This window comes from Hevea brasiliensis, chromosome 6 (assembly GCF_030052815.1).
Source record: "Hevea brasiliensis isolate MT/VB/25A 57/8 chromosome 6, ASM3005281v1, whole genome shotgun sequence".
Taxonomy (NCBI): domain Eukaryota; kingdom Viridiplantae; phylum Streptophyta; class Magnoliopsida; order Malpighiales; family Euphorbiaceae; genus Hevea; species Hevea brasiliensis.
In genome coordinates this window covers 102,687,917-102,701,762 of record NC_079498.1, presented here as the reverse complement: position 1 = coordinate 102,701,762, position 13,846 = coordinate 102,687,917, and the positions used below count along the sequence as shown (strand labels likewise).

The window sequence follows — 13,846 nt, the reverse complement described above, 5'->3', positions numbered from 1 at the left end:
GTCATCCTTCAGAAAATCCTCATACTCATCTTAAGAAGTTTATTATGATCTGTGACATGCAAAAACAACCAGGAGTGTCTGATGATGCAGCAAGGCTAAAATTGTTTCCATTCTCTTTGAAAGATAGAGCATTGGATTGGCTTGATTCTTTACCTCACAACTCAATTACAAATTGGGAGCAGCTCACTGATGCATTTCTTGCCCAATACTTTCCACCTGGAAAAACTCAAGAGTTGAGGAATCAAATGATTGCTTTTAGACCAAGAGAAGATGAGACTCTTTATGAGTCATGGATGAGATGGAAGGAGTTGGAGAGACAATGTCCACATCATGCCATTCCTAAATGGATGATAAACCAGAATTTTTACACAAATGTCACTCCTGCTATCAGAGGAATCATTGATGCTCAAACTGGAGAGGAATTCATCATTAAGCATGAAGATGAAGCTTATGAGTTGTTAGAGAAAATAGCAAAGAATACTCATCTTTGGAGTAGTCCAAGAGGACCAGCTCCAACTCAAAAGAGGCAAGCTGCTGGAATGTATGAGCTTGATCCATTCAACATGATCAATGCCAAATTTGATGCACTCACTAATGTCCTTGCTAAGAAAATGGAGGATTTAAGTATGCTAGTCAGTTCATCATCATGCTCTGGGAATTCTCAACAAGTTACTTATGTAGAAGGAACAATGAGCTGTGGAGTAGATTATCCTTCATATGCTTGGAGGAATCATCCAAATTTTTCATGGGGGAATCAGCAAACTCAAGCTTTAACTCAGAACTTTCCACCACAACAACAAGGGCATCAATACCAACAACCTTGGCAACCACCACCTAGTTTTCAGCAAAAGAATGCAAATCCTGCACCTCTACCAAAACAGCAAGAACAAAGTTCCACCACAGAGGCTTTATTACAACAAATTCTTGCTAATCAAACTAAGCGTGATGAAGAGATGAGAGAGATGAAAGCAAGGCTGGAACAATTGCAAACACACAATAGGATGCTGGAAAATCATATTGCACAACAAGCACGCTCATCAAGTACCAAATATATGGGGAAACTTCCTAGTCAAACAGAAAATCCAAGGGAGCAATGTCATGCCATCACACTGAGGAGTGGTAAAATAGTGCATAATGAGAAGAGTGAAAAAGTTGAAAAGAGAGAAAATGAGGAAGATTTTGAGGGAGATGAAAAACAAAAGAGTGAAAAAGGGAGTGCAAGAAAAGGTAAAGAGGAGGTTGGAGAGAAAGAAGAGAAATATATACCTCCAGAGCCTTACAAGCCACAGCTTCCCTTTCCACAGAGATTTCAAAAAGCCAAGCTTGATAAGCAATTTGGGAAGTTCTTAGAGGTTTTAAAGAAGCTATATATAGATGTGCCTTTTATTGATGCTCTTTCCCAAATGCCTTCTTATGCTAAGTTTTTGAAAGAAATTCTTTCAAACAAAAGAAGACTTGAAGATTATGAGACTGTAGCCTTAACTGAGGAATGCAGTGCTATCCTCCAAAGGAAACTTCCTCCAAAGCTCAAGGATCCAGGGAGTTTTTCAATTCCATGCCACATTGGGGAATCATGTTCTATAAAAGCTTTATGTGATTTAGGGGCTAGTGTAAGCCTTATGCCCCTCTCCATCTATGAGAAGCTCAATATGGGAGATCTTAAGCCAACCCACATTTCTCTTCAGTTAGCTGATAGATCAATCAAGTATCCTAAAGGGATTTTAGAGAATGTGCCTCTGAAGGTTGGGAAATTCTATATACCTGTTGACTTTGTCATCTTGGACATGGAAGAGGATTCTAATATCCCAATCATTTTAGGGAGGCCTTTTCTAGCTACAGCTGGTGCTTTGATTGATGTGAAAGGTGAGAAGCTTACTCTCAGAGTCGAAGAGGATCATTTAGTCTTCAACATTGGCAATGATAAGAAGAAGCAACATGAAGATGTAGACTCTTGTTTGAGAATTGATATAGTTGATGAGTTAGTAAAAGAGCACTTTAGAAAGAGCTATCTGAAGGCTTCTCTTGAAAGTTGTCTTATCCATGAAGGGAGTATCAATGATGAAAATCCAAAAGAGGCTGCATTTGCACAACATTTAAAGGGTAATCCACCTTGTCATATGGCATCAATCTTTTAATTTGAGCAAGTGGAGAAAAGTGAGGTCAAGCAACCATCTCTCAAAGAAAAAGATACACCAAAGGTTGTCAAGAAAGAAATGGTCGGATTTTTAGACAAAGCAACAAGGATCTTCTCATGTGATGGAAAGAAAATGAAGTATAGATTCATTGAAGCACCTATTGGAAACAGAGGCAATAAATTCCAATTCCAGCCACCATGAAAAATGACAAAAGTCCAGCTAAGGACTATAAATTAGCCCTCTTGGGAGGCATCCCAAGTCCTTTTATTTTTATTTTGCTGATTTACTTTTACTTTCATTACTTTTGTTTTTATCTTGAATCTCCCCAAATTCAATTTTTGACATTTGTTGAATTTTGTCCCTTGTAGATGTATTTCAATGGAGGAAGGTTGGTGAACTGCTGGGGAGTGACCCTTAACCTGAAATTATGTTCTTTAAATCTCCTACAAATTGATTGATTTTTGCTGCATAACCAGCAAGTGGTCTCACACTGGTTTATGCAGAGAGGAAAAATGAAATCTACAGCAAGGAAAGGTCTGCAGCAGATGAATTATGTCCTTGGGTTGCTACCTGGTTTATGCAGAGCAAAAAAATGACATTCTGCAGCAAAGAGGGTGTCTGCAGTAGATGGCTTACGTTCTTGGTGAGGTTGGGTGTGTAACTTTTAAGTAAATGTGCTTTTAATGTTAATATGGTGGTAAGTGAGCCATTTTTGCAGTTATGAGCTTATTTGGGTTGTGGGATTTAAGGTGGAAATGCTGCATTTTTCTTGGCATGACTTGGGGAGTTCATCATTTGTGAATAGATACAACTTTATGCAGATTTTATTGAGTTTTAATGTGCTAAATGTTGATTTGCAGAATTTGAGTTAAAATGGCATTGGTCACAAATGCCTTTTATGCAGGATCCATCTTCTACAAGCTTGTGTGATGCATTTTTGATGAACTTTGTATATATTGATGTATTTTTGGTGAAAATTTCTCATGGTTTATGCTTCATGGAATTATATTTCTTCATTCTAGGGTATTTTTCACACTTGCAAATCATGTTCCATTGCAATCTTAATCTTGTTGAATTGTGCATAAGTAACTGCATAGCTTATGCAATCCTGCATAACCACAATTCTTGCCATTTTCATTCATATTGCAAAGTGCATGAGAAGAGTGCATAGCTTATGCAACTCTGCATAGCCTAATTTTGTCAAATTTCATATTTTTCGAAACCTGCATAAGCAGAGTGCATGACTTATGCACATTTGCATAACTTCAAATTCTTCATTTTCTCTCTCTGCCGAAGTCTGCATAAGGAGGGTGCATGACTTATGCACTTCTGCATAACCAGAAACTCCAAAAATCAAAACCTGCCGAGCGGTGCATAAGCAGAGTGCATAACTTATGCACTTCCGCATGACCAAAAACTCTGATTTTCTCTCTCTACCGAGACCTGCATAAGGAGAGTGCATGACTTATGCACTTCTGCATAACCACAAACCCAAAATTCCAAAACCCACCGAGGAGTGCATAAGAAGAGTGCATAGCTTATGCACAACTGCATGACCACCAACCCAAAATCTCAAAACTTGCCGAGAGGTGCATAAGCAGAGTGCATAGCTTATGCACTTCTGCATAACCACCAACCCCAAATTTCAAAACCCACCGACAAGTGCATAAGCAGAGTGCATAGCTTATGCACAACTGCATGACCACATTTTCCAAAAACCAAAACATGCCGACAGGTGCATAAGCAGAGTGCATAGCTTATGCACTTCCGCATGACCACTCTCCCTGAAAGTCAAAACTTGCCGAACAATGCATAAGGACAGTGCATGACTTATGCACTTTTGCATGAGCTATTTCTCTGAAGTCCAAAGCAAGCCGGAACTTGCATAAGTTAGTGCATAAGCTATGCACTCTTGCATAATCAGTTTTTCACACCTTTTTATTACCCATCAAAACATGCATAAGAGAGTGCATAAGTTATGCACAACTCACTTTTCACTTATGCAGTTCTTACACAAACCCTGTTCAAATCAAATTTGTTTTCGGCACCATTTTTCCCACCTCCACCTCCCGATATTCCTGTTCACTCCTTTTTTCCCCCACGTCCATTTATTCCGACATTACCTCTCCTCTTCTTCTCCACTCCTATTTTCGCCGCATTTGCCCTAACTTTTCTCTGCATCTTTCACTTTGTGCATATTTGTCCATACTCTGTATATATTTGCATGCCTCTACTGGTGGTTGCACATTTTCCCTTGCTCATCATCATGCAGCAGCTTTTGAATATACTGCATAGGCTATGAATACCCTTATGCAAATATTTTGCATAGCCTGTGCAGTCCTCTATGCCACTCATGCAGAACCGCACAGCTTATGCACCTGTTCTGGACAGCACTTTACTCGGCATAACCTGTGCAGCTTCTTATGCATCCCCATTATATCTTGAATTCTCATCTGCTCCATACCAGGTAACTCTTTCTTTTTGCTCTTAAATCTCACAATTCCTGGTAATTCCTGTTTACTTTGAGTTTTGATAATGCACTACTTGAGACATTGAGGACAATGTCTAATTTTGAGTTTGGGGGTGCACATTTTGATTTTTGCTTCATTTTCACATTTTGAGTATAGGAGCATCTCATCCCATTCCATTTACATATATTGTAAATATTTTACATATACATCCTTACATACATATACATAACACATTTACACACACATTATACATCACTTAGAAATTGTACACATTGCACACAAATAGACTTCCTCCATTTAGTTAATGCATTACTCATTTTTAGGAATCATGCATCATGCATTAAAATCTTTTGCCAAATCCCTTGAGTATTGAAAAGCTACCTATGAGAGTGATTTGACTTACCTTTAGTTGGGCTTGTGGATTGAAAGTCTCCTAAGAGGTGCAAGGTTTTGAAGTGTCTATCCCTTGCCTATATCTTCTTAGCCAAAAAGCCACCCAACTAGTCCTTTAGAGATTGGAGTGTTTAGAGGGAGTTATTGGATATAAGGTAGTCAAATGATGTCTCACCAATCCTAGAACAAATTTTCTAAACCTTTCAAGGCGAAATACCAGCTTGTACTTGAAAAGAGAGATGATTAGGCATTCTTTGATTTAAACTTTCTCATTTTAAACCTTTGGCCCTTTTCCTAATTAAAATTGACCCTTGCAAACCCCTTTGAGCCTTTTTACCCCTAAGTTTTCTTGAAATCCTTATTGTTACCTAGCCAATGAACCAAACACTCCAACCTTTTTCATGAGAATAATTATTTATAACATTAGGTACATAAAAAAAAAAGAAAAGAAACGAAAAAAAATTCAATAAAAGGGAGAAGAAGTGCTTGTCATCTTGTAAAAGTGCTAGTATATGTGCTTTTCACTATTGTCATTCAAAATGAAAGAAATCCACCCAAAGTATTAAAAGAAATGAGTTTGGGGGTGGCATTTTTAGGGATAATCATCAAAAGAAAATGCAAGATACAAGTTTAAAGTATCAAAATGTCCCTCCATTTTTATGTGTTTTGTAAACTATGCTAGCACTTGACAATTCTCATTGTGTATTTCTCTCCTCCATATATAAAAAAAAAGAGAAAAAGAAAAAAAATAATAAAATAAGAAGTGTACCTTATGTTGTCAAGATTGAAAATATTCTCATGCTTTGAATCCTTTTTACCCATCTTTCTTCTTAGCCTCATTTTGAACCTCATGGCCCCATTACATCCCTAAAAAGACCTTTGATCTCTTGATAGTACTTGCTACATTAGTGGAGATGGGAGTAGGGAATTTGCCTATGGGATTGGAAAACTATTCATTCATTCATTCAATTCCATCATTCCATATAGAGACACTTTGACTAATGATTGTCCTAGAATTCCTTTGAGCATGACTCTCTCTTTTGATTGGTTGGTTTGGGGATTTTGAATGATAATTGACTTGATGGCTAAGCGGTGAAAGCTTGGATAAGCATTAGATTCTTTGCATTTTGAAGGATGGGTATATGGATTGCTGGTATGGCTAAAGGTGTGTTAAGTTACTTTAATAGGTGATTTTCATAGCTCTTTGGATAAGGCACCCCTAAAAATTGCATCACACTTTAAAGTTTGCTTGAGGACAAGCAAAAGCTTGAGTTTGGGGGTATTTGATGCATACATTTTGCATAATCATTTAGGTTTAATTTCATAGCCATTTTATTTGATTATTAGTCACTTTTAGCTAATTTTATTAGTTATTTAGTTAGTTTTTCATAATTATCAATTTTGGATTAATTTGTAATTTTTACTTTGTTTTGTAGGAAAAATGGTGTTTTTGAAGGACTGAAAAGAAATTTTGCCATTGAGGAGTGACTTCTACAGCCAAAGATGTCAAAAACAAGTTTTCAAGTGGAAATATGCATTGACAAAATTGCGCATAACTTGCCGCATAAGCTATGCAGATCCGCATGAGGAGAAGAAACACTGTTCCAACACCTACCGAATTGTGCATAAGGAGAGTGCATAGCTTATGCAGATTCACGCCTCCCTTATGCAATCTCACGGAAATGTGCATAACCTATGCGCCAAGTCATGCAGTTTTGCATAAGTGAATCAGAAACAGCCGAAAACTGCATAAGGGACTGCATAACTTATGCAGTCCCACAAAGATTTCATTAATGAGCTGGCAGAAGATTCCCTCAGAAAATCCCTCCTAAAACACACCATTTTAGGGCTCCATGCCAGAAAATGCTATAAATAGCCCCATTTCCCATTTTAGAAAGGGAGGAAGCAAGTAGAGGAAGAAAAGGAATAGGGGAGGCAGCAGCTGAAGAGTCACAATCATCTCCCACTCCATTTCCAACCAGATTTGGAGATTTCTTTCTTTTCTTACATTTTTCCTACATTTCTAGTGTTTAGTTTCTTGTTTCTTAGCTTAGATTAAAGCTTTATTTCCTTATAAACTCAGAATTTCTTGTAAACATTATGGATAGTGAGTAGTTTTACTTTGATTCTGGAGTAAGGGATGTAATATTTAGTTATTTTTGTGGATTTGAACTGGGTTAGTCCCAATTTAATGAATTTATGAGGTTTAATCCATTTCTTGTGTGCTTATTCACATGCTTAATGAAGGGCCCCATTAAGTTATGTTCTTAATCCTTGGTTGAAGCACCGAAAGGAGAAAACCAAGTGATAGTTAATCAAGAAATTGGACTTAATTAACTTAGATCTAGAAATAGACTAAGGGTTAAGAGGGTTTTAATAGATTGATTAAATAACCTAATGGGTCTTGGTTAATTTTAACTCCACGAAAGTAGGATTAAGTTAATTAAGGCACTCTTTGTCTCACTCGAAAGAGTTTTCAAAGGATTTTAGAATTAATCTCCTTTAAACCCATAAATTTCATGGATTGGGCTAGCTAGGGAAAATCCCAAAATGACTTAAATATGAACCCTTAACTCCAGAATCATCTTTCATCAATTATTGCTTGGAATTTTACTTTTGAGTGTTTAGTTTAATCTCATTTTATTAATTTTCATTATTATCAATTTCTTTATTTTGCGAATTATTAAATTAGTCATTGTTTGAATTTAGTTTTGCATTTTCATACCTTATGCTTCAAATTCCTAAATTTCTTTTATTAATTTGATTAAAATACAATTTTAACATATTTTATTTTACATCAAAAATTCAATCATTAACACAACTCCTCGTGGGAACGATATCTTTTTCTATACTACTTGAACGACCCGTGCACTTGCGGTTGGGACACATCACGCACCCAACCTAAAGCATCCAACAAAGTCTGCATTTCATCATATATTTTTAAAGATTTTAGTGTAAACACATCCAAATATCGAGTCTGAACTATTTTTCGAGCTTCGATTCTTGTCTTATTTTTTTCATTTCGGCAGTAGGCAACACCCATTGTCTAGCAGTAGGCATAGATGAAGGAATAGCGAAGTTACCTTTCTATTTCCCTGGGCACTTTACCGTTGATTTTGGGATTCCACGGCGAACATCAGGTACGGCAGAAGTGGGCGGCGGGACTGGTTGAGGCTGTGTGGGCTGTTCGGGTTTCTTCCTCTTGGCGCCGCTTATTGTTTTGTGTGGTTTAATGCTTTTGGCCTTTTTCTTCTTGTACGTAGTAATGGGGGCATCACCAAAATGGGTTGCCGGTGAGTTGGCATTCATGGGTTGGGTGGTTTGGGGTTACGGCATAGGGTGTGAGGAATGGGGAGGGGGAGTTTTCGAAGGAGAGAGGGGAATCTGGCATGGCGAAATTGGAAGGAGGAACTGAAGAAGAAAAATGGGAATGGTTTAGATGGTGGGTGGTGGAGGTGACGGCGAAGAGGAGGGTTGTGTCGGGGGCTATGCCGAGAGGAAGAAGGGGGGAATGGGGTTATCGGGTTATGGGCTATGGGTGTGGGTTTTATTTTAATTTTTCCTTTTTTTTATATCAAAATGGGTTAGTGGGCTTTTGGGCTTGGTGTGGTTGCTGGCCCATTCTGGTGTAGTGGGTTCTTAACCTGCAAAACAAACAAACGACACAAGTTAGAACACAAGGATGGGGGTTGTGCCGGAAGTTGTGAAATAATCTGCCTAAAATGCGCCCAGTGAACACAAGCGACGACACAACCAAAACCGGTTATGTCACAGGTTGTGAAATAATCTGCCCAAAATGAGCCCAGTGAACACAAGCGATGACACAACCAAAAACGGTTATGTCGCAGGTTATGAAATAATCTGCCCAAAATGCGCCCAGTGAACACAAGCGACGACACAACCAAAATCGGTTATGCCGCAGGTTGTGAAATATGCTACCCAAATTTGACAAAATTTCATAGTACCTGAAAAATTAAAACAAATTAGATTTCAAATGATTAGACCTTCATAACATGAATTCTAATTGTTCAACCTGTTATGTTCATCAAATACTCATAAAAAAAATTTTTCAAAGCACCAATTCACACATCCACATTCAAATAATTTTCCTTTTAGACCAAGATGCCAAAATTTGGAAAAACTTCCTCTTAAAATTAACAAAAAGGGCAATGAGTCCAGCAATATCCACCAGCAAATACTCAACAATAGAAAGATGAAAAATATAAGTGAACAAATTTAAAACTAAAATTTAAAGCTAAAATTTAAAGCTAGAACTAAAATAGAATTTTTTTAATGCTCATTTGCTTGCAATGAATTGTATCCCATCTGCACAAGAAAATTAGAACAATGTCAAACTTTGAATAAAGATTATAGAAAAACTTAAAACAAATATATGTGAAAGAAATAAAGAATCAATGAAAAATTGTGGGTTATGCCCAAAAATGCTAAGTTTAGGTCTTTAACTTGACCTTACTCACTTAAGATTTTATGGAGAATGAGAGAGATAGCAGGTTGCTATCTTCTCAATTAGCTCACCAACTAAATAATGCCTCATTACTAGATTTTTCACCAAAAATTTCCACAGCACCATGAGGGAAAATTTTTACAACTTTAAATGGACCGGACCACCTTGATTTTAATTTTCCTGGAAAAAAATTTCAACCTTGAATTGAATAAGAGAACCAAATCTCCTTCTTTAAAGTCCTTTTTCTTGATATGCTTATCATGCCATTTTTTAGTTCTTTCTTTATAGATCCTAGCATTTTCATAAGCATCAAGTCTCAATTCTTCTAACTCATCAAGTTGCAAAAGTCTTTTATGTCCAGCAGCTTGTAAATCAAAATTGATTGCTCTAATGGCCCAATAAGCTTTATGTTCTAACTCTATGGGCAAATGGCATGATTTCCCAAAAACTAACCTATAAGGTGTAGTTCCTATGGGGGTTTTAAAAGCTGTTCTATATGCCCAAAGAGTGTCATCTAATTTAAGGGACCAATCTTTTCTGGACTTGTTGACAATTTTCTCCAAGATTTGCTTAATTTCTCTATTTGTGATTTCTACTTGGCCATTTGTTTGAGGGTGATATGGTGTGGTAATCCTATGCTTTACCCCATATTTTCTCATCAATTTTTCAAATTGGTGGTTGCAAAAATGGCTATCACCATCACTGATTATGGCACGTGGGGCACCAAATCTGGTCAAAATAAATTTTTTCAGAAATTTCACCACAACTTTTGCATCATTGGTAGGTGTAGCAATAGCTTCTACTCATTTAGATACATAGTCCACCCCTACCAAGATATATTTATTCCCATAAGAGGATGGAAATGGCCCCATGAAATCAATTCCCCACACATCAAACAATTCAACTTTTAATATGGACTGTTGGGGCATCTCATCTCTCTTGAAAATATTGCCTACCCTTTGACACCTATCACACTTGCTTACAAAATCTCTCACATATTTAAACATATTAGGCCAATAGAAACCTGATGTCAAGACTTTTTCAACAGTTTTTGAGACACTAAAATGACCACCATATTCAGAGGAATGACAATGGTAAATAACATCATTTATTTCTTCCTCTGTATACATCTCCTAAATATTCCATCATTACATCTCCTAAACAAAAGAGGCTCTTCCCAAGAATAAAATTTAACATCATGCAAGAATCTTTTCTTTTGCTGCCAAGATAAATCAGGTGGCAAGACACCACAAGACAAGATATTCACAATATCAGCAAACCATGGAAGTGCAGATTTCAACACATATAACTGCTCATTCATAAAAAACTCATCAATTGGCACAATATCATCATCTTTATTTTCAGTTTTTATCCTAGAAAGGTGATCAGCCACCACATTCTCAACACCTTTTTTATCTCTTATTTCTAAATCAAATTCTTAAAGTAACAAAATCCATCTAATCAACCTTGATTTAGTTTCTTTCTTGCTCATTAAATACCTTATTGCTTCATGATCAGTGAAAACTATTACCTTTGAGTTGACCAAAAAAGAACGAAATTTATTGAGTGCAAATACTACCGCAACGAACTCCTTTTCAGTTGTAGCATAATTAACTTGAGCTTCATCAAGGGTTCGGCTTGCATAGTAAATGGCATAAGGTTTTCTATCTTTTCGCTAGCCAAGGACAGCTCCAACAGCAAACTCGCTTGCATCACACATGATTTCGAATGGCAAAGTCCAATCCGGGGGTTGCATGATAGGAGCTGTTGTTAATGCCATCTTTAATCTGCAAAAAGCAACCATACAATCTTGATTAAAATCAAATTTAACATCATGATTCAAAAGATTTGTTAAGGGTTTAGCAAGTTTAGAAAAATCCTGAATAAATCGCCGGTAAAACCCGGCATGTCCAAGAAAACTCCGCACTCCTTTGACAGTGATTGGAGGGGGCATTTTTTCAATAATTTCTATTTTGGCTCTATCTACTTCAATTCCCCTGTTTGAGATCAAATGCCCTAAAACGATCCCCTCTTGGACTATAAAGTGACATTTCTCCCAATTAAACACCAGATCATTATCAGCACACCTCTGCAAGATTTTAGACAAATTAGTCAAGCATGAATCAAAATTAGTTCCATATACTGAAAAGTCATCCATGAAGACCTCCATAATTTCTTCAATAAAATCAGAAAAAATGGCCATCATGCACCTTTGAAATGTGCTAGGCGCATTACACAATCCGAATGGCATCCTTCGATAGGCAAAGGTGCCATAGGGACAGGTAAAGGTAGTTTTTTCTTGGTCATCAGGATGGATTGGAATTTGAAAGAAACCAAAATATCCATCTAAGTAACAAAAGAAAGAATGCTTGGCTAATCTCTCTAACATTTGATCCATAAAAGGAAGGGGAAAATGGTCTTTTCTTGTAGCATTGTTCAACTTCCTATAGTCTATGCACATTCTCCAACCTGTAACAGTTCTAGTGGGTATCAATTCATTATTCTCATTTTTAACAGCTGTCGACACCATATTTTGGCCGATCCCCAGAATCTATAAACTTCGAAACCGATCCCTAGCGCTAAGTCTCTCCTTGCTATTTAACCACAGTTCCGATCTCTCTTCACAGAGAATTGAGTCAATGCTAAGCCTTACCGGTCTCTCAATCATTCACCGATCTCTCAAGCCAATTGTCAAATATCCTGACCAGTTAACTATATTCCCGATCTCTCTTGTCAGACGAAATTGAACTAACACTAGAGCCTTGCTGCCAGTATTTGATGCACATATTTTGCATAGTCATTTAGGTCTAATTTCACAATCATTTTATTTGGTTATTAGTCATTTTTAGCTAATTTCATTAGTTGTTTAGTTAGTTTTCCATAATTGTCAACTTTGGATTAATTTGTAATTTTTGCTTTGTTTTGTAGGAAAAATGGTGTTTTTGAAGGACTAAAGAGAATTTTGCCATTGAGGAGTGTCTTCTACAGCAAAAAGATGCCAAAAGCAAGTTTTCAAGCTAAAATATGCATAGACCAAACTGTGCATAACTTGCCGCATAAGCTATGCAGTTCTGCATAAGGAGGAAGAACACTGTTCCAGAACCAGCCGAAATGTGCATAAGGAGACTGCATAGCTTATGCACATTCTCACCTCCCTTATGCAGATTCACGAAATTGTGCATAACCTATGCACCTAGTCATGCAGCTTCGCATAAGTGACCCAGAACCAGTAGCGCATAAGGGATGCATAACTTATGCATCCACTTATGCTGATCCATAAAGAGTTCATTAATGAGTCGGAAGATTCCCTTAATGTATTCCTCCTAGAACATACTATTTTAGGGCTCCATGTCAGAAAAATGCTATATATAGTCCCATTTTCTCATTTTAGAAGGGGGGGGCAAGGAGCAAAGAAAGAAAGGAGGAGGCTAAGCAGAATTTGAGGAGTCATTTTCACCTTCCACACCATTTTCAACTAAGATTTGCAGATTTCTTTCTTCCTTTACATTTTTCTACATTTCTAGTGTTTAATTTCTTACTTCTTAGCTTAGATTAAAGCTTTATTTCCATTTAAACTCATCATATCTTGTAAGCATTATGGATAGTGAGTAGTTTACTTTTGATTCTGGAGTAAGGGTTGTAATATTTGAGATATTTTGTGGATTTTGATTGGGTAATCCATATTTTGTGGTCTTAATGAGTTTTATTCATTTCTTGTATGCTTAATGACATGCTTAATGTAGGATCCCATTGAGTAATGTTCTTAATCCATGGTTGAAGCACCGAAAGGAGAAGGCCTTGTGATAGATAATCAGGAAATTGGACTTAATTAACTTAGACCTAGAAATAGGCTAAGGATTAAGAGGATTTACAGATTAATTAAGGAGCTTAATGGGTCTTAATTAATTCTAACTCCACGAAAGTAGGATTAGTTTGATTAAGGCACTCTTTGTCTCACTCAAAAGGGAATTCAAAGGATTTAAGAATTAATCTCCTTAAAACTCATAAGTTTCATAAGATTGGACAACCAATTTAAAATCACTGAATAGCTCGAATATGAAATCCGAACTCGGAATCGACTTTTACCATTGTTAATTTCTAATCGAATTTAATCATTTGCCAATTTAAATATTGCCATATTTGAACTTGCTTATTTCTATTTGATGCAATTTTAGTTTAATTAATACATTGTTGAATAGAATATTAATTTTGCACATTTAGATTTCACACTCCATTACCCATTAATTCATCATTTTAATCTCATAAATACTTCAATTTAGTCAACTTTTATATCGAAAATTCAATCATTAACACAACTCCTCGTGGGATCGATATTTTTCTATACTACTTGTACGACCCGTGCACTTGCGGTTGGGACGCAT

At 36.7% G+C, this 13,846-nt stretch overlaps 1 non-coding gene across 1 annotated transcript; it reads right to left on the bottom strand.

Annotated features, from left to right (window-relative positions):
* Positions 1–229: 229 nt before the first annotated feature.
* LOC131181204 (small nucleolar RNA R71) lies at positions 230–337 on the bottom strand. Its single transcript, XR_009149832.1, has one exon. It is a non-coding gene; the product is annotated as a small nucleolar RNA R71 (small nucleolar RNA).
* Positions 338–13,846: the final 13,509 nt, after the last annotated feature.